Source organism: Trichosurus vulpecula, chromosome 4, assembly GCF_011100635.1.
Source record: "Trichosurus vulpecula isolate mTriVul1 chromosome 4, mTriVul1.pri, whole genome shotgun sequence".
Taxonomy (NCBI): Eukaryota; Metazoa; Chordata; class Mammalia; order Diprotodontia; family Phalangeridae; genus Trichosurus; species Trichosurus vulpecula.
Genome location: NC_050576.1, coordinates 124,094,817 through 124,121,396, shown reverse-complemented (window position 1 = coordinate 124,121,396; position 26,580 = coordinate 124,094,817).

The window sequence follows — 26,580 nt, the reverse complement described above, 5'->3', positions numbered from 1 at the left end:
TAATTTTATCTGCTATGTTGTTTGATTAAATGTCTTTTAAAAATGTATTTTGGCCAGTTGGTAAAAGTAACCTCAGACAATTTCTACATAGTGTTGATCTTCTGAAGTTCACTTCAAAATTAGGCATAGATGCTAGATGAGTCGTGTAATGGAATACTATTGTTCTATAAGAAACGCTATTTTTTTTTCCAATAGGACTTGGTCATGAAGTATGTACTTGCTTCTCAACTTTTGTTCTTGTCCTTGGTAAATATGATAGAACATAGTCAGAACTAGGCATGGACAATGGTAGCTAGCTATAGGTCCTATCATTCAAGGGAAAGCCAGTCAGACTCAAAAGGCTCGGTAAAGGCTAGATGTTAGAATATGGGAGCAAGGTTGGGTCTTTCTTTCTTTCTTTCTTTCTTTCTTTCTTTCTTTCTTTCTTTCTTTCTTTCTTTTTCTTCTTCTTCTTCTTCGCAAATCTGCCTTATTTATTTATTTATTTTTTAAATTAAGATTTTTTATTTTTAGTTCACAACACTTAGTTCCTCATGATTTTGAGTTGCAGATTTTCTTCCTTCCCCTCCCTGTCTCCTCTCCCAGATGGCATGGAGTCTGATATATCTTCTATACATAACTTTGCATTAAGCTTATTTACACAATAGTCAAGTTGTAAAGAAGAATTATGACCAATGGAATGAATCATGAGAAAGAAGAAACAATCCCCCCCCTCCCAAAAAAAAACCCCAAAAACAAAAACAAAAGAGAAAAAAAAACAAAAGAAAAAAAGGAGAGCAAATAGCTTGCCTCTATCTACATTCAGACTCCACAGTTCTTTCTCTGGATGTAGATAGCTCTCTCCATCATGAGTCTTTTGGAGTTGTCTTTGAACCTTGAATTGCTGAGAAGAGCCAAGTCTATCAGGGTTAGTCATCACAGAATTCATATATCTGTGGTTGTGTATAATGTTCTCCAAGTTCTGCTCCCCTCACTCAGCATTCTATCATGTAGGTTTTTCCAGGTTATTATGAAGTCTGTATCTTCCCCATTTCTTATAGCACAATAGTATTCCATTATATTCATATACCACAACTTGTTCAGCTATTCCCCAATTGATGGGCATCCCCTTGATTTCCAATTCTTTGCTACTACAAAAAGAGCTGCTATAAATATTTTTGTATATACAGGTCCCTTTCGCACTTGTGTGATCTCTTTGGGAAACAGCCCTAGAAGTGGTACTGCTGGGTCAAAGGGTATGAACATTTTTATAGCCCTTTGGGCATAGTTCCAAACTGCTCTCCAGAATGGCTGGATCAGTTCACAACTCCACCAGCAATGTAACAGTGTTCCAGTTTTCCCACATCCTCTCCAGCATTTATCATTTTCCTGTTTTGTCGTTCTAGCCAATTTGACAGGAGAGATGTGGTACCTAAGAGTTGTTTTGATTTGCATTTCTCGGGAGTTGGTTTCTAAAAAGGTAATCTTACAGATGTGATTCTGAAGGTAGATCTGAAAGTGGGAGATCAATATCTGAGGGAAACTTATGGAATACAAATGGTAACAGAGCAAATTGAATTCATGATCCAAGGTATGTATCCAACCAAGAAGAGGCAACAGATAAACTGAAGTAATAAGGACAGTGCAATCAATAGAAATTTAGGAAAATAAGTGGTTGGTATCGGAGATGTCTAGTAGCTGAAATTGGGAATGAGACCACAGGGAAACTAAGATTTAGGAACACGATTTAGAAACTGGAAATCTAATTCCTAGGAGAACTTTGGTACAAGACAGGTATTTTTTCTTCCAGAGAGGAAAGGCAGAAAATGAGGTAGAGGGAAAATAGGATATGGGGAAAAGATTGGTCATTGGGAAAAAAGTGAGGGAGAAATTTACTGTGGATTTGGGGCACAAAGGTTGGAATGGGACCAATGGTAACTGACTCAGTGCTGTGAAACTAACTTAGGGCTCTATATATTGATTACTTCCAGAGGAAGGATTGGTCTTTGATTGTGGGGTTAAGATGGAATCTACAAGTGGAAATAAAATGGTCCTTGTAGGCAATGTTAAAAAAAAACAACAGAGGAAGGTGCTAAATATGTCATTACAAGTACTGAAATTAAATTAACCTTCAGGCAATCTTTCCCCTTTATCACTATCATCATTGTCATGGTCATCATGACCATCATCATCATTGTCAGTCATAGGATATTTTTGAATGCCCACTAAGTTCATGGGATTGTGCTAGGTATACTTCTTTATTTTTGAGCTTAAGAGTTGTCTAGGTAGTTAGTAATTTGGGATAGTTTTTAAATAGATTTTTTTCCCTAACAGAATGACCAAATATCTAGTAATGAGCTTCTCTGATCTTTGGCAGATCCTCATAGAAGTCTCACACCATTTAACTCTTATTCGACTTCTCTCTTTTTTGTTAAAGAGAATTACTTTTATATTGAAAGATGTAGAATAAAAGTGGTTAGGAGAAAATTATCCCTTATGTTAGATAAGGAGCTAGTGAGAAAGCACCTGTTTTAAAGGAATTTAAGTCACCTGGCCCAGAATTAATAGTGTCTAGAACAAGGGAGGTGATAATCCCATTAGCTAGGCCACACCTGGAGTGCTGTGGTTAGTTCTGGGTGCCACATTTTTGAAGGCCAATAAATGCCAAAAAGAATTTGCAGATGTGGTAGTCTTCGGCTACTTGCAATAGCAGCTGTGGCTCATCAAGCTTAGTGGGGAGGTATAGCTAGTACCAAGCTTTGGCAGTTCAATAGGGTAGCTGAAGCTGCCTGGAGATCTCATGGGATTTCATACATGTGTGAAGTGCTTTGTAAATCTTAAAGCCCTATATCAATATCTGTATAGAAATGAGCCCTGTAAATTTCCCTAAGAAGTGATCATCTTGTCTTCTTTTGAAGACCGTCAATGATGGAGAACCCATTATTTTTCAATGCAACTAATTTCTCTTTTGGACAGCTTTAAGTATTAAAAAAAATTTCCCTGATATATGTTGCTCTCTATCTTTAATCCATTGCTTCCAGTTCTGCTTCTGAAGCCAGCCAGAATTAGCCAAATCCCTCTTCCACATGGCAGCTTTCAGATGCTTAAAAGACAGCTATTATGTGCCACTAAATCTTCTTTTCTTCAGGTTAGGTATTACTAGATCCTTCAACTGATGCTCATGTGGTGTGGTATCCAACTTTCTGAATATCTTCGTTGTGCTTCATTGAATGCACTCCTGTTTGTCAAAGTCCTTCTAAAATTGTGGCACCCACAATTGAACAATGGTCCTCCAAATGTAGTCTGATTAGGGCAGAGTACAACATAATTATCACCTCTATAGTCAGGGAGGCAATGGTCCTATTAAGACTGAGTTAGCTTTTAGGGTTGCCATGTTGCATTTTGACTATCTGGTTAACAATCTACACACTTCTAGATCTTTTTTCATGCTACAGTTTGGCCATGAAACCCCCATCCCAAGCTTCCAAACTTTATATTTTTGAACCCAGATGTAAGAATTTTTATTTATCCCAATTAAATTTTACCTTATTCTAGTCTGCCAGTACCTTTTTGGATCCTAGCTTTTTATCTAATATGTCAAATATCTCTTTCAACTTTGCTTTATCTGTAGATTTGATAAGCATACCCTCTATGCTTTCATTAAAGTCATAGATAAAAATGACACAGGACCAAGAATAAATCTCAAGGCTGCTAGATTCAGAAAATCCTGCCTTTTGATCCTGTTCTGTATATCCTTCAGTTACTAACCTTTGACTTCATGCTTCCATCCAGACTTTCAATGAATAAGCCCATCTTGAACTCCTAATGTCATTGGTCGCTTTCTGGCTATCTTAACCAATGACTCCATGTTGACCAATGCCGTGACCTTGTTTAGCTGGAATTATCAGAAACATCTTGCATAGTACTACCTTAAGCCTGAAGAAATTACCCTGTGAGAGAGACAGACCACCCAGGCTTTCCACCCCACAGGCCTTACCCTCAACTCCACTCTAGTGATATCTAGTTTATAGTTTGTAGAATTCACCATTTCCTCCTTCTGAAAATTGGAGCACTTTTCTGTATCCTGTCTTTTAGCACCTCTTACATTCTACATGGCTCCTCAGAAATCACTGACAACAGTTCATTAATCACTGCCATAGCCTTCATCTTCATACAACAGACTCCTAAATCTATATATCTACCTCTTATCTCAATCCTGAACTCAGGATTGAACTACATTAATTGCCTGTTGGACGTCTTCATGAGGGTTTCTTATAATTTATCTCAAACTCAAGATGTCTAAGGTAGAATTAATTATCTTTGCCCCAAAGCCACCTTTCATCCAAACTTCTCTATTTATGTTGAGGATAAAACCGCTTTACCAGTCATTCAGGTTGACAACTGTGGAGTAATCCTTAGCTTTTTCCTCTTTTATATCCTTTACTACCTTGCTCAAAAATCTTCAGTAGTTCCCAGTTGCTTTCAGGCTAAAATATAATCCTGGCAAAAGCACCTTGCAATCTCATTCTAGTCTACGTTTTCAAAATTATCTCACACTATTTCCCTTCACATATGCAGCATTTCAGCTAAATTGGCCTACTTGTAACTCCTTGAATTTGGCATCCAATTTTCTGCCTGGGCTGGGCCTGGGCTGTTCTGAACGTCTGGAATGCACTCCCTTTCTACCCTACTTCTTAGAATACTTAACTTCTTTCAAGATTTGTTTCAGGTGCTGCATCCTCTGTCTTTCCTGCTCTCCCTAGTTTTGAGTGTTCTCTCCTTCCTCAATTGAACAATTCTATTCAATGAACAGTTATTAGATATTTTCTATGTGCAAGGTTCTGGGTATACAAAGACAAAAACAAACTAACAAAAAACCCAATTCATTCCCTCCAAGACTTCACAATTTCACTAGGGGTTGGGGGATAGAGAAGGGCAATGACAAGTAGATGGATAAGTAAATTGAAGTTTAGAGAAGTTCACTTATTCATCCAAGTCACATTAGAGTTATGACTCAAACCCAGGTCTTCTGACTCAAAATCCCCATTTTCTACAACTCTGTGGGTTTTTTTTAACAGGATAAGCTGTTACAGGATTTAAACTCTTCCTGATACAACTCCCATGTTCTAGAGAGAGACACAAAATTTTTCTAGATGTCAGTAAAGCACCTGAAAAGTATCTAATGAAAGACTTATACATAAGATGCAGAGATGTAGGCCAGATATTAGACAATTAAATTAATTTGGGACAAGTTGAATAACCATATCCAAAGAGTTTTGATTCTACTGCAGTAGAATGTCATAGGATTCTCTCCTCTACTCTCCTGTTAAACATTTTATCAATGATTTGCATGAGGACATAGCTGACATTGTGATCACATTTTTTAATTAATTCAGTAAGCATTTAAAAATATCTACTATGTTCTAGATATTATGGAAATGGTAACAAGATAACAGTAACAGAACCAAAATCCTTCTTGAGTTCTATGGGTTCAAATGATGAGACAAATCTATTAAAATGAGATTGATTACGGATAAAAATAAAGTATTATACTTTGGCTCAAAAAATCAACTGTACCAGGACAGAATAGGAGAGAGCGAGTTTAAAAGCAATCCATATAAAAAAAGCCTAGTGTTCTTAGTGAACCTCAACCTCAACATAAGTTAAGAAGTGTTATGTATCCACCCAAAAAGCTGGTTCCACTAATTAGATCACATTTAGAGTATATATTTTATTTAGTTTAGGGAATCACATTTTAGGAGGGACAAGATGGAATGCATTCAGATGAAGTCACATGGGATGGTGAAGAGAATCAAAACCATGTTCCATGAAGAATAATTAATAGAACTGAAAAAAAGAGAGAAGACATAGAAACTGGAAGAGAAAACTTAGTAAAGGACATAGTAACTCTTTCCAGATATTTACAAGGCTGTCATTCGGAAGAGGAATTCTAATTATCCCCAGGAAGAATCAATACTAAAGAATCAGAGATTGTAAAGGCAGGGAAGAAGGCCCTTAGAAATGATCTTAGGTCAAAGTTTAGAACCTAAAATATAACAAAAAATAAATAAAATTAAATTTAAAAAATGAGGAAACAGCTGCTAAGAGAAACACAGGGACTGTACAAACACAATCACAAAACACTTCTCACACAAATGAAGAAAGATCTAAACAAGTGGAGAAATATCAATTGTTCATGGGTAGGCTGAGCCAATTTAATAGAAATGACAACTCTACCTAAGTCAATTTACTTATTCAGTGCCATACCAATCAAACTACCAAAATTACTTTTTAGAGCTACAAAAAATAATAACAAAATTCATCTGGAAGAACAAAAGGTCAAGAATATCAAGGGATGCAACGGAAAAAATGTAAAGGAAAGTAGTGTAGCAGTAGCATATTTCAAACAACATCACAAAATGATAATCAGGAAGACAATCTGGTACTGGTTAAAAAATAGAGTAGCGGATCAGTGGAGTAGATTAGGTACACAATAAACGGTAGTAAATCTAATGTTTGTAATAGTTTTTAAGGGTGATATAAGTAAATTAGAGAAGCATGGAAAAAAATCAGATCTACGGAAAAGAGAAGAGTTTATGACCAAACAAGCAATAGAGAGGATCACAGGAAGCAAAAATGGATAATTTTGATTGCATAAAATTAAAAAGGTTTTGCATAAACAAAACAAATATAGCCAAAAGTAGAAGGAAAACAGGAAACTGAGAATTTCTTTTATATCAAATATCTCTGATAAAGTCTTTATTTCTCAAATATATTGGGAACTGAACCAAATTTATAAAAGCACAAGCCATTTCCCAATTGATAAATGGTCAAAAGATATGAACAGGAGTTTTCAGAAGAGGAAATCAAAATTATCAATAGTAACATCAAAAATGCTCTAAATCATTATTGATTAGATAAATGCAAATTAAAACACCTATGAGATTGGCTAGTATAACAGAAAAGGAAAATGACAAATGTTGGAAGTGATGTGGGGAAATTGGAACACTAATGCACTGTTGGTGGAGTTATGAACTGATCCAACCATTCTGGAGAGCAATTTGGAACAATGCCTAAAGGGCTATAAAACTATATGTACCCTTTCACTCAGCAATACCACTACTAGGTCTGCATCCCAAAGAGATCAAAGAAAAGTGAAAAGGACCTATCTGTTCAAAGATATTTATAGGAGCTCTTTTTGTGGTGTCAAAGAAGTAGAAATTGAGGGGATGCCATCATTGAGGAATAGCTAAAAAAATTGTGGTATATGATTGTGATGGAATACTATTGTGTTATAAGAAATGAAGAGCAGGATGCTTTCAGAAAAAAATCTGGAAGACATCAACTCATGCAGAATGAAGTGAGCAGAACCAGGAGAACATTGGGTAGTAACAGCAATAGTGTAAGGATGATCAACTGTGAAAGACTTAGCTACCCTGATCAAGATAATGATCCAAGACAATTTCAAAGGACCCATGATGGAAAATGCTATCACCATTCAGAGGGAGAACTGATGAACTTTGAGTGCAAAATGAAGCATACTTTTTAATGCTTTATTTTTCTTGTTTTTTTGTGTATGTTTCTTTTGCAACATGGCTAATATGGAAATATGGTTTGCATTTCTTCACATATATAATCAATATTTTGCTTGCCTTCTCAATGGAAAGAAAGGGATGGGAGGGAGAGAATTTGGGACTCAAAATTTTAAACAATGAATGTTAAATTTTTTTACATGTAATTGGGAAAATTTAATGAATTAAGATGTATTAATAAAGTTAAAAAATTGAGGAAACTAAGGTTCAGAGACATTTAGTCACTTGCTAAAGGTCGCATTGCTGGTTGGTGACAGAATCAGGACTTAAACTAAAACTCAAGTTTCTTGATTCTTAGTCAAGGCACTTTCCTCCATATCCCAATAAATTAGTAGAATTTACTGGAAGGCATAGAACTTGATTTTAAGTGGAAAAAACTCTCTAATAAGCAGAATTATCCAAAAATCGAATAGGCTACCTTGGGAGGTAGGAAGACCCCAATAGAAGTGTCCAAACAAAGGCCAGACAATTTCCTGCTATGGGTGCTATAGGAGGGAGTCATGAGTCAGGTAAGTGGGTTGGATTAGATATTATCTAGCATTTTTCTAATTACAATATTGTATGGCTCTGACTATGAGTATAATATTTCTTTCAAAGAATAACTGGCTAATGCAGCTATTTCTGATGGGGGAGGGGTTGAATCTGGTGGCAATTTTACCCATGCAGAAGGAGTCAATAAACTTTTGTTGATTGAAATATTAAGTATCAAATCTGGGAAGGGAGCCCAGGTGTCCTGAATTGTAGTTCATTATTGCTCTGACTCTTATTTGTCCCATTCAGAGGGACCCAGATAACATGACCCCTGTTACCATCTTCCATTGTCCAAAAGTGATAAGCAGGTGAGAGACATCTGGAGGAGTTTTTATGCCATGGCTGGCTGCCATGGAACACATGTGCATGTTCTTCTGTCCATCAGGATCTGCATACTCACATTCATTAAAATCAACTGCCTGAAATGTAAAAATCATGCAAACAGGAGCCAAATACCTACTCCTTTATTGATAGGCAGCCAAGACCTGTGCAATGATCACACCCGGAAAATCATTGTTGAGCAACGATTCTGCTGGGGTAGGAAAGGAAAGGCTTCCAATCATTACTGTCTGACATACTGGTTTTGCTCTTTCCCTTGTGAAGAGTTTACAGAAATATGCTTGGCAATCATTGAACAGGATTCTTTGGGGGGGGGGTGGAGAGAGAGAGAGAGAGAGAGAGAGAGATAGAGAAAGAAACATTACTACCAGTTGAGGGTGTTGAGTGACTGGTGCATGGCTTTAAATTGAGAGATGAATGGAATATAGTTTGTGGCTCCGAAATTTGGGGGCTGAAAAACCCTTAGGAGAAATGTTGAGCCAACCAGTCTGATGGAAAAAAATACCCTTTCCCCTCAACAAGTCCAAACCAAACCACTTATGTCTTTTTCAGTTTGAAAAACTGACCTATGTCCTCATGCCATTATGCATTAATAAGGCTGTTGTACTTCTTGGCAGGAGAATTGGAAGAACTACTGAAATATCCCAACTGGAAGAAGAAATCATATACAATATCTTGAACTTTCTACTTTCTGAGATATCTATGGTCACCTTTGAAGGTAGTAGAAGCTGGGAATTCTTGATGATCCTTTTAGAGACTACGTCCAGAAACCTAAGAAAGGTGGTCTTATTGCTGAAGGCAGTGGAGATGTTGAGATGTCTTCTTTTCCACTGTGCAAATGATTTCTATGCCTCCCATCCTGCACCACTGAGTTTTGCTTCCAAACTTTATTTGCCAATTTGGTTCAGGCTCCAGATGACCAGGGATCTGGATACCCCTTGAAGCTGTAAGCATGCGGAATAAGTTATCTGCAAGCCAGCAACACTGTGTGAGGTATTGGGGTAAACATTTCTGCTAACAGCTTGCCTTTGAATACGACATTTGTCTGGATTGTCTAGCCAGTAGCAAATTGAGGACTGTGACTGTTCTACCCCCCAAACTGGGACAGTTTAGATATGTACTCTTTCAACATGTTCTGTTTTATGTCTGTATTTTTGGAGAAAACTTTTCTCAGCAAGACTGGATTAAAGGTCTAGTGGATAGAGTGTTTGTGTTGGATTCAGGAAGGTCTGAGTGCAAATCTTGCCTTAGATTCTACTACTTGTATATCCCTGGGTAAGTGGCTTAACCCTTCTGAGTCTCAGTTTCCTCATCTGTAAAATGAGCAGGCTGGATTTAAGACCTATATAGTAATTTTTAACTCGAAATCTATGATCCTATGACTTTCTGAGGCCCTGAGTTTTCATTTAACAAAGTAAGCAGAATGAGTAAGATGCTACAAAACTCATCTATAAAGTTATCTTCATCAGGGCAACCAAGGCTGCACACATGTGCATTTGTGTATGTGTGAGACAAATAACAAACTTAGACACTATTATCACATTCATATAACATCAAAATATATATCATCTATCTATTATGATTTAAAGCTTAAAAAGTGTTTTTCCTCACAATTACATTGGAAGGTATTTAATAGTAGGTCCTTAATAAATGCTTATTGATTAATTAATTGAGGTAGGTGGCATGAACATTATTATTCCCATTGTAGGGATAAAAAAATACCCTTAGATTGGTTGATTTTGTCAGAATCAGGAACTCTTGATAACTCCCTTCTTCAGCGAGAATCTTGAACATCCATGACTTAGTAGGTAAGTCCTAGTAAGTTGTACAGAGAGTAATCAACTTGCTTACAGATAGTACGTGTCAGGGCAGAATTTATAGTCTTATCTTGCAATCAGGAAGAATCACTAAGCTCATGACTCACCTCCATTAGACTTACTTTCTCCTGACGAGGAAACTGGGGATAGTAAGAATTGAAATTTAGATAGTGCTTTAAGTTAGCAAAGCACTTTGCATATATCACTGGAATTTCACAATAACTCAGTGGAACACATGCTACAGATAGTAATTGTCTCATTTGGAAGATGAGGAAACTGCACTTGTCCATTGCTACCCAGCTAGTAAGTGTTGGAGGTTGGATTTTTTCTTTTAGAAGGCAGGTCTTCTCAATCCCAACTCCAACACTCTACTCAGTATAATACTGCCCTTGGTCACTGGGCAATCAAATGGCTAGTGGAATTTTCTCACTCTGGGTCCACAGTTTTTTCCTCTACATTATATAGTCAAGTTCTCCACATGTTTCCTCTACATGTCACCAAACATTTGCTTAAATAGTCAACTACATTAAAAAAAACCCCAACAAAATTTGGGTTTAATGTATACACGAGGGGCAGTGTGGCATAATGGATAAAGAGCAAACTTCAAAGCCATTAAGACCTAGGTTGAAATCCTGCTGACACCCACTTGCACTGGGACCTTGGGCAAATCACTTAATCTCTCATTGCTTGAGGCAACACTTGAGCACTATAAATTACCTAGTTACCAGCATTGATAGAGGGAGTTTCCTCACCTATCAATTCTGCTTATCAATGAAAGCACAGTTCTAGTACCTATCTCTAATGTATACATAGTTCATGAGTTCTAATCCCAATCTAATCCCAATAAACTTGCTGCATGATCTTGAATAAGTGTAGTATTAATTAAGGTGGGACTTTTTTTTTATCATTTTCTCTTTTGGAGCACTTACTTAAATCAAGTGCCCTTGATGAACTTGGCCTTTGTTTCTTTGATTAGATTAGGAGTCTTTGATGACATCCTTGCCTCGAGGGAAAGCCTGGTTTGCATGGGTTTGAGTGACATGTTTGTGATGCTTTTAGATCACGTGCATTTGAGTCACACCTTGTGATGCCTTTTGATCCTGAGCAAGATAAATAAACGCAGAGGTTGGCATTCTCTCTTGGGGCTCTCAGTCCCTGGAAGGGTGGCATGGGACTCTGGGCAGCCATTTTAAGAGCCCCTCCCCGGCTTGTAAACCCAAATACTGATGCTTTCCTGGTAATTATGAATTGTGATTTGGTCTGTTTATATTGTGTATGTTTGTGATTTGTTTGTATTTGCTCTTAAGTTCAGGGTGCTGGCTTTTCCTCCTGAACTAAGTGAATGATGTTTATATGCTGGATTAAAGTAAGATTGTTAACCCCTTAACGTTGCTTTTCTTAGTAAAGCAGATCAAAGATCCTGTGTTAGCGGCTTTCTGTGTGCTGGTTTTTGTTGGTTTTACACAGCCACAGTAGCTGCTAGCAGATTGTTGCTGCAATAAGTCATTTAACTTCTATTTGTGTGGTTTTTCTACCTATGAAGCAAGACCATTTATTTCTCTTCTTATAATATTTTAAAAACATACTCAACCAAAAAGTGTTGTTTTGATGGGAGTCACTGACATCTCTGTCTGTCTCTCTCACGTCTCTATATTTATATCTGTCTATATCATATGTATCTATTTCTATATGCGTTTTACAGAACTTGTCACATTTGAAAGGATAAAAAATCTCCTTATTTGCTATTACTTTCTCAAAAATTTTGCAAAGTTGATTCAGCTGTGTCATTTAGTTAAAATTTTAGGTTTCCAGTAAGGAAGAAAAAATAGCACTATTTAAATTCATGCAGATATGCTATTACTAGTACTACTATAACTACTACGATGATGATGATGACAACTATTACTACTGCTGCTGCTAGCATTTACCTAGTACTTTCATGCTTTCCAAATATGTCACAACAAACCTATTATTGTCCTTATTTTACAGATGAAGAAACAGAGACAGGCAGACCATAAGTGATGTTCAGGGTCACACAGCTAGTAAGTGTCTGAGTCTAGATTTGAACTCAGTTCTTTCCAACTAAGATTCAGCACTCCATCCGTTGTGCCAGCTACCTGTCCATAATCTCATGGACAATATACTCATACTTGTCTCAATTGTAGCAGGACTACAAAATTTCAAAGTATGACCCAGAAGTCAGTGGTGGTCTCCAAGGATACCTTAGATGTTGTACAAGTTCATCTCGTGCAACATTAATGTTCATAACATCACAAGGTTAGGGAGACAGTTTCTAGAAGTAATCAATAATTGATCAATACTTTGTTGTTGTGCTTGTCCTCTGTTCTCAAAGAGGACCATGACATCAGGGAAATGATGACGTGACTTGCAGTTGACTTTGATTTGAGTGAGGCAGCGCTGTGCAAGGTCACCAGCCTCACTTTTTCCTCCAGAGCCATCTGGGTCCAGTGGCCTGATATTCACCAGCATGACTGGAGATGGCCCAGGATGCATTGCAAGACCCGGGCCCTTTCAGGCTAAGGTCTTTTCAGGTTCTCACTTTGAGTGAGGTAACACCCATTCAGTGAATAAGACTCTTTAAGAAGTTAATCAAAGTATGGCCCCTTTTATCAAAACTCCAAAAAAAAAAATCATACTGGGAGGGGAAGAACCTCAGGGTTCCTGGCCAAAAGAGAAACAGTTACTATTTGGTATTTACTTTCACTTTGTGCTAGCAGAAACGGGACCTATTGTCCAATCTATGAATTGGGTTTAAGGCTACTTACAATATTCAGTGATAAACAGAAACTCTTTCATTGATTTCTCATCAAAAGAATCATCATTCTCTTAGTGAGGGTTTTGGGGGTGGTCCATGGGATCTCATAGAACCATATGATCAGATTGAGCAAGCACAAAGTCAGAAGGGTTTTACAGGGTTCATTTAGTCCAATCCATATCTGAACAACCACCCTTTCTACTACAATCCCAACAAGTGTGATCCTTTTACCTCTTGCAGACCTAGAGAAATGGCTAATGCAATTGTTCCTGAAGTAGCCCAACCCATTTTTGGGGCAGCTCTTATTTGCTAAGAAGTTTTGTTCTTTTATTTAACTATATTTTATTGATTTTATTTTTGCTTTTGCATCACCTAAATTTCACCGCATATATCTCCCTTCCTTTTGCCAAGAGAGTCATTTCATATAACTAAGATTTTTTTTCTCTCTTAACAATTATTTTATTATTTAATATTTTAGTTTTCAACATTGATTTCCACAAGATTTTGAGTTACAAATTTTCTCTCCATTTCTACCCTCCCCCCACTCCAAGATGGCATATGTTCTGATTGCCCTGTTCCCCAGTCACCCCTCCCTTTTGTCACCCCACTCCTCCCCATCCCCTTTTCCTTTATTTTGTTGTAGGGTAGGATAGATTTCTACTCCCCTTTCCCTATATATCTTATTTCTGAGATGCATGCAAAAACTTTTTTTTTGAGCATCTGCTTTTAAAATTTTGAAATTCTCTCCCCTCTTTCCTTCCCAGCCACTCTCCTTAAGAAGGCAAGAAATTCAACATAGGCCACATGTATCATTATGTAAAACACTTCCACAATACTCATGTCATGAAAGACTAACTATATTTCCCTCCATCCTATCCTGTATCCCTGTTGTAACAATCTGCTAGTAGCTGTTGTGGGGGTGTAAGACCCAGCAACAATCAGCACACAGAAAGCTGCCAGCATAGGTTCTTTTGATCTGCTTACAAATATCAACAGACAGACCTTGTCTGATTCAAATCTCAATGCATAGTTGCCAGGGTTTAACAAAGTCCCAACATCTGGGTTTACAAGCTGGAGGGCTCTTAACTACAGCTGCCCAGAGTCTCCACATCAACACATCTCTAAGAGTGAGAGCCCCAAGTAAATAGGTCTGTTCTCTCTTTTTATATACTCTTTAGCCATCATCAAATATCATCTGAGCCACCAGAATTCAGGCTCCTAATACTGACTCTGGTCTTAGCAACTCCCCTTAGGATCCTGAAGGCTTCATGCCCACATAGGCTTAGCACCTAGTAGGCTTGGGGCTTTGCACCTAGTAAGGCTCAATCAAAGACACTTAATTAATCTATCATTCTAAAACAGTGAAAAATTCCAACTTAATTTGATATTACACCCTCTTTATTCAATTTTCTCCCTTGATCCTGTACCTTTTCAAAAGTGTTTGCTTTTGATTACCTCCTCCCCTTGTCTGCCCTCCCTTCTATCATCCCCCTTTTTTGTCCCCTTCCCCCTACTTTCCTGTGGAGTAAGATATCCCATTGAGTGTGTATGTTATTCTCTCCTCAGGTCAAATCCAAAGAGAGCAAGATTCATTCATTCCTCCTCCTTGCCCCCCTTCCCTTCCAACAGAACATCTTTTTCTTGCCACTTTTATGTGAGATAATTCACCCTGTTCTATCTCTCTCTTTCTCCCTCTATCACTATATTCCTCTCTCATCCCTTAATTTGATTTTATTTTTTTAGATATCATCCCTTCATATTCAACTCACCCTGTGCCCTCTGTCTATATATGTGTATATTCCCTTCAACTACTGTAATACTGAGAAAGGTCTCATGAATTACACACATCATCTCTCCATGTAGGAATGTAAACAAAGCCGTTCCACTTTAGTAAGTCCCTTATGATTTCTCTTTCTTGTTTACTTTTCATGCTTCTCTTGATTCTTGTGTTTGAAAGTCAAATTTTCTATTCAGCTCTGGTCTTTTTACTGAGAAATCTCAAAAGTCCTCTATTTTATTGAAAGTCTATATTTTTCCTTGGAGCATTATATTCAGTTTTGTAAGGTAGGTGATTCTTGGTTTTAATCCTGGCTCCTTTGACCTCTGGAATATCATATTCCAAGCCCTTCAATCTCTTAGTGTAGAAGCTGCTAGATCTTGTGTTATCCTGATTGTGTTTCTACAATACTCAAATTGTTTCTTTCTGGCTGCTTGCAGTATTTTCTCCTTGATCTGGGAGCTCTGGAATTTCACAACAATATTCCTAGGAGTTTTCTTTTTGGGATCTTTTTTCAAGAGGCAATCTGTGGATTCTTTCAATTTCTATTTTACCTTCTGGCTCTAGAATATCAGGGCAGTTTTCCTTGATAATTTCTTGAAAGATGATGTCTAGGCTCTTTTTTTGATCATGGCTTTCAGGTAGTCCAATAATTTTTAAATGATCTCTCCTGGATCTATTTTCCAGGTCAGTGGTTTTTCCAATGAGATATTTCACATTGTCTTCCATTTTTTATTCCTTTGGTTCTGTTTTATAATATCTTGATTTCTCATAAAGTCACTAGCTTCCACTTGCTCCAGTCTGATTTTTAAGGTGGTATTTTTTTCAGTGGTCTTTTGGACCTCCTTTTCCATTTGGCTAATTTTGCCTTTTAAGGCATTCTTCTCCTCCTTGGCTTTTTGGAGCTCTTTTGCCATTTGAGTTAGTCTATTTTTTAAGGTTTTATTTTCTTCAGTATTTTTTTGGGTCTCCTTTAGCCAGTCATTGACTTGTTTTTCACAGTTTTCCTGCATCATTCTCATTTCTTTTCCCAATTTTTCCTCTTCTTCTCTTACTTGCTTTTCCAAATCCTTTTTGAGCTCTTCCATGGCCTGAGCCTAATTCATATTTTTCTTGGAGACTTTTAATGTAGGCCCTTTGACTTTGTTGACTTCTTCGGGCTGTATGTTTTGATCTTCTTTGTCATCAGAAAAAGATTTTAGAGTCTGAGTCTGAGTCTGTGTCCTTTTTCACTGCCTGGCCATGTTCCCAGACAATTACTTGACCTTTGAGCTTTTTGTCAGGGTATGACTGCTTGTAAAGTAGAGAGTGCTTTGTCCCAAGCTTTAGGGGCTGTGCTACTGTTTTCAGAGCTACTACTACTCCAGTGTCACTGCAAGCTCTGCCACAGTAGTGCTCCTCCTCCCCCAAGAACCGCCCACCAGGATTGAGACCCAGATCCAAGCAGGACAAAGCAAGCCCTGCACTCCTGCTCTTGTCTGCTGCTTGATTTCTCCCACTGTGTGAGTCAGGGACTCCGGAAGCAGCTGACCCTGGAGCTCCACTGCCACACCACCTCTGCCACCCACAGGGCTGGTGGCTGGACTGCTCTCTAACCCTATCTAGCAGTTTACCCACTAACCTGCTCTGTGGTCTTTGGTGTTTGTGGGTTGAGAAGTCTGGTAACTGTCACAGCTTAATGATTCATGGCCCTAAGGCCTGCTCTGGTCTACTCATGGTCTGGTCTGTCCTGGTGCAGCCCATGCTAGGCTGTGCTCTGCTCCAAGCACCATGCAATAGACCCTTCCCAGAAACCATCCAGGCCATCCTGGGCTGGAGACCTGCTTCCCTCTGCTATTTCATGGGTTCTGCAGCTCCAGAATTTGTTCAAAGCCATTTTTAACAGGTGTTTGGAGGGATTTGGGGGAGAGTTTACTCAAGTCCCTGCTTTCCAGTCGACATCTTGGCTCCACCCCCACAAAGATTTTTTTTAAAGAAAAAAATAGAAAGAAGAAGAGAAAAAATACCAGCAAATGGATCAATATGTTGGAAAAAGAAACCCTGATGATATTTTCCATTATCATGGAACTGCTTCCTCAAATCCAACTTCTGTAAAGAAGTGATGGAGTGGTGGTAGGGAATTCCTTCTCATATTTCTTTTCTAGGGCCAAGTTTGTTCTTTGTAATTTCTCAATGTTCAGTTTTGATTGCTTGTTATTGTTCCATTTATATTATTGTAGTCATTGTGTATATTATTTTTTGGGATCTGCTTATTTCACTTTGTATAAATTCATTTAAGTCTTTTCATGCTTTTCTCTATTCATTATACTTGTAATTTCTTATAGCATAGTGATAGTTCATTATGTTTTGTACCACCATTTGTCAGCCACTCCACTGTTGATAGAGAGCTACTTTGTTCTTATTTCTTTGCTGTCACAAAAAGTGCTGCTAATAATATTTTCATGGTTGTAGGACCTTTCTTCCTCTCCTTCCTTCCTTAATTCCTTCCTTCCTTCCTTCCTTCCTTCCTTCCTTCCTTCCTCCTTTCCTTCCTTCCTTCCTTCCTTCCTTCCTTCCTTCCTTCCTTCCTTCCTTCCTTCCTTCCTTCCTTCCTTCCTTCGTCTCTTTCCTTCTCTGACTTCCTGTGGGTATATGCCTAAGCAGTAGAATCTCTGGGAATCCAAGGGTATTGGCATTTTAGCCACTTCATTTGCATAATTCCAAATTGCTTTTCAAAATGGTAACACCAATTTACAGCTCCACTGACATGATTTTATTTTCTTTTTACTTACTTTTCCTACCAACACAGGCCATTTCTGTATTTAGTCACTTTTCCATTTTGCTGCATGTGAGATAAACCTTAGGTTGTTTTGATTTGCATTTCTTTTAATATTAGAATAACATATTCAAACATGAAGACAATGGGTAAGGGGAGCCAGAAAGTAGGGAAGATGTGCCTGGGGCATATTGTCAGCAAGATAAGACAAAAATTTATGTATCAGAGCTGAGTGACCCAGGAGCAGAGTCCAGGTTGCCTGGTGGGAATAGTTGGAATTGATGATCTGGGTAGAGAATGCATGGTATGGAAATGGCTAGGAAGTGATTAACTCTTTCATATCTTTTTTAAAATTAGATTTTTTATTTTTAGTTTACAACACTCAATTCCACAAGTTTTTGAGTTCCAAATTTTCTTCCCCTCCCTCCCCTCCTTCCTCTCCCCAAGATGGTATGGAATCTGATATATGTTCTACATATACCTTCACATTAAACTTGTTTACACATAGTCAAGTTGTAAAGAAGAATTGTGACCAATGGAATGAGTCATGAGAATGAAGAAACAAAACCAAAAAAGAAGAGGAAAAAAAGAGAGCAAATAGTTTGCCTCCATCTGCATTCTGACTCTGTAGTTCTTTCTCTCAATGTAGAACTCTTCTATATCCTGCTTTATGGTTTACAAAGTACTTTATACATATTAAAAAGTTGATCCTTGTAACAATCCTGTGATAAAGGAATTACTTCCATTTTACAGATGAGGAAACAGGGTGAGAGTGAGTTGCTAAGGATGAGCAACTAGCTGTTCAGTTTCTCAGACAGGATTCAAACCAAAGTTTTCATGACTTTGTGTACTATATAACTTTGCCTCTCAAGACATGATCAGGTCCTTCCTAAGTCATCCATTTTCCCATCTAAACATTCCAGGTTCCTTCAAATCATCCCATATGGCATGGTGACCAAGATGCTGGTCAACCTCTTTTGGATTCTCTCCAGCTTATCCATGTCTTTTCTAAAATATGGCACCCAGAACTGAATACAGCAGTCCAGATGATGTGCTCTTCCCAAGAAGAGGACAGTTAGACTATTATCTTCCTTGTTCTGGACACTAATCACAAATTGCAAATAAAGTGCTTCACAAATTTCACAGCAGTATATGAATGTCAGCTATTATTATTGTTGTTATTAATAATGTAACATCAAATTACGTTAGTTTTCTTTGGAGTGCATGCCACGGTATTGATTCATATTTTGTTTCCAGTGCATTGAAACCATGAGGTCTTTGCCACATGGCCTATTCCTTAGCTGTGTTTGAATCCTTCAATACGTTGACAAAATAACTTTGAGAACTGCTGATCTATACTCTGTCTAAATGGGCATTCATTTAGATAACTAAGGCATGGTAATAGCTAATCCAAAAATTTCAGTAAACAAACTAGCCCAACTTATTGTTAGACCTCATGAAGACAAAATGACTAGTTCCTTGAACTTTTCACTTTGAAGCCAGTTGTTGTAGTGATGAAAAGACACAGCTTTTTAAAGGATTGTTGATTACTAATTGGTATTCTTCCCTTATGTTGAGTGCTGTGAGGAATTCTGATTATACCCTAGAAGAGCTGCCTGCCTGTGGGGGCTGTCGGGCACTGCACTGGGTTATGGAGAGAGGATGTGGCATCTCCTCATTTTTAGACATCTTTAAGAAGAAGAAAGACTCTCATGTTCTGGATACTTTATTATGGTACCCCTTGAATGCTAAGGAATGGACTGGGAAATAGAAGTTAGGTGACTCAGAATGTCAGTGCAAGCAGAGACTTTAGCACTTACCTGGTCCAATCTCTTATTTTGCATATGAGGAAATGCCACTATTCTCTGTTAAGTTGTATGACCTAAAGTGACCTCTTGGAATACTTAGGCACATATCGTGGCCATTTAATGATAATGTTCAATTCTTGGAACCTTTAAAATAACAAATCTAAATGAGGCTGAGCAGGCTAGGAGACAACAGTCTTGTCTCCATTCTGTCTGGAAATTTAATGACATTTGACCTTAAATGAATTTTTTTATTTTTTTTATTTTTTAAGGATAAAAGGTCCATTTACATTAAACTCTAAAATGTGAAATTGAGAAAGAAGGAGGTTCCAAGTGGAATCTAGCTGCATTTTGACATGTTATGGAGCAATATTGTATGGAAACAACTTGGTATATTCCATAAAGATTCTCTGAATGTCAGGGTTGATCTAACCACCTAATTTTCAAAATGAACACTTCAAAATAAAAACCACCTAGCTCCTTACCTTTCCATTTCACAGAATAAACAAATTTCAGAGTTATAATGGACCTCAGGGGCCATACGTTTTAATTCATACTTGAAAAAGTATGATATACCATGTCTATGGCCATTCAACATTTATTTGAAGACTTCTGTCTTCTTCTCTTCTCCCATTCCACTAGGAATAGCTCTAATTTTAGGAAGTTTCTTACAGAAAGCCTAAATTCACCACTTAGCAGTATCTGTCTATTGTTCCTGGTTTGACCTTCTCCTTGTGGCCACTGAGCAAGAATAATCCTTTTTCCACACAGTATTTGAAGACAGCTACCATGTTCCCTTAAATGTCCTCTTCTCCAGGCAAGACATCCTAAGTTCCTCCAAATCATTCTCATATGTCATGAACTCAAGACTGCCTATGATACTGGTTGCCTTTTCCTCCATCAATACTCTTTTTAAAATGGAGTGCCCATAACTGAAAACAATGCTTCATATGGGATGTGATCTCAGCTTCTCTTGACTCATACTGAGCCTATAGTCCACTGAAACCATCAGGTCTTCAGATGAATTGCTATCTAATTGTGCCTCCCCAATTTTATATTTGTGGTTGATTTTTTAAACTTTAATGTAAGACTTGACAATTATCCCTATTAAATCCTGTTCAGTCTGGCCCAGTGTTCTAATTAATCAAGATCTTTTGGGAGCCTAACTCCATCATTTGATATGTGTAAGCTTTCTTTCCAAACTAATGTGTTTAGATGTTTATTTCTTTGTCTAAGTTGTAGGTAAAAAAAATATTAATAAGCCAAGTCAAGTACAGATCTCTGGGGGTACTGGACTAGAATTATTTCCAAGGTGACATTAGACCATGAATGACTACTATTTGATTTTAGCCAATCCATAAGAATCTGAATCTAATTGTGCAACAGCTAACCAACATCTTCTGAAGTTTTCCATAAGGACAGTCAATCAACTAATATTTATTAAGCATCTCCTGTATGCTTTCTAAGCACTGTAGCACTGCTATTGATGGGGATTAAAAAAATAAAACTGGTTCCCAATCTGAAGGAGCTCATAGTTTAATGGGGTTGAAAACATGCAAGCAACTATATAAAACAAGATATAGATAGGATAAATTGGGTGTAGTCTCAGAGGAAGGCTCTAAGATTAAGGAAGATACCAGGAACATTGGCTCTAAGTGTATTTGGTTCTTTCCATTCCCTTTAGGGAGACTAGACCTAATGGCATACAATTATCTGAAGCTGACAAGCTATGGGTTGCAATAAGTAATGCTGGAAATAAAAAGAAAGTCCTCCCCCACCCCCTCCAAAAAAAGAAAAAGAAAAAAAAGCCACCCTGACTCTGAAGGAACTCATAGTCTAATGGGGGGGGGGGGGAGACAAAGCAAGCAGCTATACAAAACAAGATATAGATAGGACAAATTGGGTGTAGTCTCAGAGGGAAGGTTCCTTCTAATGCTGAAATTTTAGTATTCCATACTTTGAATAAATTGGGAGCTGCAAAAATACCCACTGACTTATTGATATGATCCTTCCAGAGGCTGTTAAGCTAAATAAACTTTTGAAGTTAGGTAAATATTGTTTATTTATGCTCTATTCAGCAGGAACTGTGTTGTTCAAAGACAAAACAAGATATTAAAATCAAATCCACATCAGTCCATATTGCTATTGGGAGATGATGACAGAGAATACACAGCATCACATGTGTTTCTGACAGCTTCTGCTGCTCCAAGTCCATTGTAACACTTCTCAGCGATAACACACAGATCAAAAGTACGACAGTCCTTGGATCCAGCTATTAAAGGATGACAGATGCCAAAATAATACAAAAGTGGACTCCCGCCAAAGCACAAGCTCTTGCTTTTGTTCTTGTAGTCAGTTTATCCTAGTCTGCTTAAAAACACATTGTGGGATCTTTGGAATGTCTCTTTGCCAGCCTTGTTTTCCCTAGGTAGTGTCAACAATAGGTTGTATCAATAAATGTAAAAGATCACCAGACCTAAAGATCCCTATAACAGTGCTACTTGAAGTGTCTGAGTCATGTTTGGATTTATGGATAGGAGGCTGAGGAGCTGCTAATGAAGGGTGGTCCATCTCTTTGAAGCACAGTAGTCTGATTGTATAGGGAGAGCGCTTCTGAATGTGCAAGGAACTCATGTTTTGGATGCTGCCATAAAAATATTTTAGCCTTTAGGGTTAACCAGAAATACATGCTGTTTTTTTCTTTTTTTTTTTTTCAAAAGGAAAATTTTTAAAAAGATAAAAAGAGGCAAAGCTGAAAATCATCTGGAGAACCTTTCTTATAGCATGATTTTTTTGCATGTTATAGTAGTTATATAGTACTTATAGTGAGAATGAATACATGTCTCTATCTTGGAATACACAGACCTGCTGTCTTCTGCAGGGCTCTTTCTCATGTGATTGGCAATGCTTTCTGTCCTACTCCCATTAGCGAAGAAATGCCGTTCAGATTTTGACATGAGATATTTCCAGTGGAATAAACAGTGTCGTTCTCATGACAAAGTGTATGTTTAAGATTAAGGGTTTATTTAATTACACTGCTGAGCTGCATTCTGAATGAATTAAGAGGCAGTTCCTTCAACAGGAAGCTGTTCCATTGGCTATATTTTCTAATTCCCAGAATCCCAGAATGTTAGCTCTTGAAGGAACCTTAGAGACAATTATATAATTCTACTCGCTTCATTTTCCATACAAGAAATGGGGAATTGGGACTGGGGAGGGGAATCTTGAAAGGTGATGTCACATAGCTAATTAATGGCAGAGGCTGAACTGCAACCTAGGTCTCTTGATTCCCAATTGAGGCAGCTCAATTGGCATACTGGAAAGAGAATTGGACTTTAAATTAGCTAATCTGAGTTTGAGTCCTGGTTCTGTCACTTTATAGATGTGTGACCTTGGACAAGTCATTTCATTGTTCTTAGATTCAAGTCTGGGGTGATATAGTGAAATGATACTAGATCTAGAGGAAGAGGACCTCGGATCAAATCCTGGCTGGCCCATTTGCTGATTTAAATGTGTGGTCTTGGGCAAGCTGCTTAATCTTTACTTATCTTAGCTCTCTCAATGATAAAATAAAGCTATTGGGTTAGGTAGATTATCTCTGAGGTTGCTCCTAACTCTTGATCTCTGAGTTTAAGACCTGAGATCTAACAACTGAAGTACCTTCAATGCTTTTTCCATTCTTCCTTCATTGGCTTATCTTGCTGACCCACGGAGAAACGTCATTACTGTGGTGATATCAATATGCTTTCTGGGCACATGGAAGAGGGGTCGGAAGCAGGGGATAGTTTGTGGAGCACTGGGCTCTGTCTGAGTGTTGCTCTTCAGATATTTACTTCCTAGGTCACCTTGGGCAATTCCTCAAACTTCTGCATGGGTAAAGTGAAGGCTTTGGATTAGATCAGGCCCCCACAGCTCATGACCTGGGAAAAATGAAGGGTCACCACTGCCCACTCTCCTGTTCATCACGTGGCCACATCAGTCTGTCTCTAGTCTCACCTATCTGTGGCCTGAAGAAGTTCAGCCTATTTCAATTTAGGCTTCTACCTACTGCCAAGTTGTGCGGGTCTGGATTAGATGGTCTCCAAGGTCCTATTTAGCTCAAGTTTTAAAATCTTAAAAACCATAGACAGAGAGTTTGTGAAACTCAAGTTCCTTGAGATGGGTGACATCTTTGTACGTTCTCTGGTTAACTCTGCTGATATATGAGATACAGACAGTAGGGGGAGCTCATAGATTGGCAAGAAAACCAAGCTATAGGCCACACAGTGGGAAAAGAAAGAGCCTTCTGGAAAAGACAGAACAGCTTACTTACTGTCCCCGCTTCCTTTTCTTTTTTAAATTCAGGGAAGGAAAAAAGAAAAGGATTGGTAGCCAGATCCCAAAAGGAGCCAGAAAACTAAATACAGGCAGCTGAGGGACTTGAACAATGGAAGGGAAGAAGGAAGAAGGGGCCAGAGAAGGATTAACTCAGTCGACTTCCATTCCTGACACATCCTTTTTCATCTGCCCATAGACTCATAGACAAGCTGGAAGGGACCTCAGAGGCCATCGAGATCAACCCCTTCATTTTACAGACAAAGAGAGGGAAGGCCGGGGGAGAGGGGGTCAAATGATTTGCCTAAGATTACATAGATAATAAGCCTCAAGGTGGGGGGCTGGAAGGGGGCCAGAATTTGAATTCACAGCCTCTGACTCCGGCGTGACTGCTCTTTCTGATGTATGGTGCTGCCTCCCTCTTCTTTCTTTCTACTTTTCTTCCATCTACCCACTTTAATACTCCAGGAAGGATTTGGCCTCTAAACTACAGGTGTCAGATTTGTGATTTCATTGATTTAGAGAGGTCCTGGTGAGGAAACCTCTCCTACCAACTTGAATCAGCAACCCTTCTGCCCTTTAATAGTCTTAGAGACTTTCCTGGGTCAGGAGAGGTTAGGTGATTGACTCCTGGTTATGCGATAGGGTGTGGTTGAGTGGGCTTTGAATCCAGGTGACTCAGAGGCCAGTTGTCTAATTGAATGTTGACCCTCTTACCTCTTAGCAATGGTAAATACAGCCTTTTCCACCTAGTAAGCACCTAACATAACTCTGGTTACAGTTACGTGTATTTAGCATCTATGTTAAATAGGTGTGGACCTATGTTAAATAAGCTGTCCTCCTCAAATTCCTACCCACCCTTTAAGGTCCAGCTGAAGCACTCGAAGTATGCCCTTGGTGGGGAAGGGTTCATTCCTCTCTCACACATCCACACCCTAGAAAGCACAATTTTATTCCTCTTTTTGTACTTGTTTTGCACTATAGAAATTCGAATTTATCATATCCCCCCTTTAGACTGTAAGATTCATGAATTTAGAGATCTCTTGTTATCTGAACTATGCCCCTCCCAATCTGCACATAGTAGGTGATTAATAATTGTTCATAAATTTGAAGCATTGCACAAGAGAAGCTAAAAGGTTTTTGTCTCTTTTTCTTGGGTTATGTCTATGTGTACAGAAGGGAGTGAGAAACTGAGGCATTTCTACAAATAACAAGTTCTTAAATATACTTTTAGGTCTGAAATATCTGGGTTACCGAGGCACAAGTGTTTTCTTGGAGTCAATTACCTGTCTAGGTGCCTTAGTTTCTTATTTCACTTTGTTTCTATGTGATAAAGGATCAATCAGTCAAGTTAATTTTTGAGCAGTCTTTTCTGTCCTTAGCAGCACTATGATTAGCAAATTGGGCTGGTGTTGACATTTCTTGTCTCACTGATGGTTTATTTAAATGAGGTCAGCTTTCTCATGGGGGCTGTAAAACATACCAAAATCCTGCTTGGCAGAGTAACAGATTTCATTTTTGTTTCTAAGGCTCCTATTGTATTTTGGTTGTTGTTGCTGTTTCTTTTTTTTAATCACTCTTTGATAGTCTAAAAGCCCTCACTGGGGACTAAACGATCTGCTAAAGTGAGAATAAAAGTACCAAATGATGATAGAGGCCACCACACTAAACTTTCAGAACTCTATAAATGTGGTGTTGCATTTGGCTATTATGGGTAGATGGACAAAGCTCAAGAGGGACAGAGATATTAAGTGTAAGAATTAAATTAATGTAATTTAATTGAAGACTTACACTTTACTAAAAACAAAGGAGCAAGATGCTGTTAATAGGACAAGGAGTCAAAAAGAAGATTTGAAAGGGCTCCCTCAGTAAGTAAATGGAGGCTGATGAAGGTCAAGGACTTTGTCATGTACTTACCTTCTATTCTTCTCAGTACCCAGGACAGTTCTAAAACACCAAGTCAATAAACAAGGACCCTCAATAAACACAGGACGACTGGATCACTGACTGCATTAATAATCAGTATTATTATTATTATTATTAGAGAAAGATCAAGAAAAGGAATAGTAATACTTCAGAAGACAGACTTTATTTCTTCATGGGCAAGGGTCTTCTTCATGTTCCAGAAAGCACCACTTTCTGAGTCTTCTCTCTCAATTCAGTGCTAATCCTTTTTCCCCCCATAAAGTCATGTATAGTCCAACTTGATCCCCATTAATGAATTACCACAGCTATCAAAATAAAAAATAACCTTGCATGAGATGAAGTCATGATTTGGCTCATACTAGATAATGATTATACCTTCAACTTTGCGGCTGGATCCTTGACATTTATTTTTCTAGCTGTGAATTGGCTTGATGAGGGGGTAGGGGGGGAATGGGACAATCCAGTTAGGAGCAGAGAGTAACCAGAACTAGTGTCATTAAGCATGACAAGTGATAACCACTTACAATCAGATGCAGGATAAACCTTTGACCTTCCCCCTGGCTTCGCCTTTCTGAGATTTTGAAATAGTTGCTTAATCCCATTTCCCATTTGGGTGGTTGATTTTGTCTTTGGTGCTGGGAGAATGGAGTACATTATCATGTAAGTCACTCATTTCATCCTCTGAGAGGCAGTCTGGCTTGAATATGTGCAAGATTTGGTAGGATTCTCTTCATTGTGAGAGGCAATGGGGTATAATGGGAAAGTCACTAGATTTGGCACAAGAAGACATGGGATCAAGTCCTGTCTGATACTTACAAGTCATATGATCTTGGATGATTCATTTAATTTCACTGAACTTCAGTTTCCTCAATTCTAAAATGGAGACAATTATAATTCTTGTACTATGTGCTTCATAAGTTTTTGTGAAGAAGGTATTTATTATTCTGGAAGGGCAGATACAATACATAG